General features: G+C 57.0%; 1 protein-coding gene across 2 annotated transcripts in view; it reads right to left on the bottom strand.

Annotated features, from left to right (window-relative positions):
- Positions 1-897, bottom strand: part of KCNB2 (potassium voltage-gated channel subfamily B member 2) — a 343,724-nt gene that overhangs the window by 323,074 nt on the left and 19,753 nt on the right. The window lies entirely within an intron of this gene.

An 897-nucleotide genomic window follows, 5' to 3' on the forward strand; every position in this document is an offset into this window, starting at 1 on the left:
GCTCTTCCCCCATGCGCCTTCCCCTTCACAGACTTGCCTGCTGTGGTGGGCTGTGCTCTACAGTCACCGTGCTGCAATCCTGGCTCCATGCAGACTGTGGCTGTATGTCTATGTCTGTGCATGTCCCCTACTGCAGCTGCTCGGAGCCCATGCTCAGGGTGCAGCCCTCTTCGCTGCCACCGCTGCCCTGCTTTGGGGGCGGGGGGGGGTTAAGCCCATTAGCCCCGGCCTTCCACCACCTATGGGTGCCAAAGACACATCTGGAGCACCACATACTGCACGTTGAGCTGTTCTCTGCACTTCAAGGGAGCAGCATGTGGGGGGAGGGGGGGGTTGACATCTGGATATCCGTGAGGCATGAGGTGTGGTGGAGGGAAGGATTTGGAGCCATGCAGTTAGCCCCTAAGGCTTAAGGTACCCTGTGGCAGCACAGTTATAGTGAGGCCCAGCAAGGGGCCTGCGGACCAGTGAGGCTCAACGGGGGGTCTGAGGAATAGTGGGGACCAGTAGGGTGCCAGAGAACCCTAGCAGGGGTTCAGTCAGACTGGGGCCATGCAAAGGCCCATGAGCAGCTTCCCTATTTATTATATTTCCATCAAGGAGTGGAGGCAAGAAGCAGGGCACCCTGTGGGCAGGGCAAGGCACTGTTGCAGAGCCACTAGGAGGTGTCACAGCCACCCATGGGACCCTGACATGCTACAAGGTGCCATAACTGCATGTGTGGTTCATTCTCTAGCTGTAGCTTCAGAACTACAGTTCTACTACCCAGGAGCCAGCCCAGGGTTAAAACTAGTTTTGACCCTGAAGGGTCTCCTCTGCCCCTCCCTCCTTGGCTGAGAGAGAACCACACTACAGGAACCCATAACCTGCTTCAGTTGCAATGCAGAAAATCAGTTT

This window comes from Alligator sinensis, unplaced genomic scaffold, assembly GCF_000455745.1.
Source record: "Alligator sinensis unplaced genomic scaffold, ASM45574v1 scaffold71_1, whole genome shotgun sequence".
NCBI lineage: Eukaryota > Metazoa > Chordata > Crocodylia > Alligatoridae > Alligator > Alligator sinensis.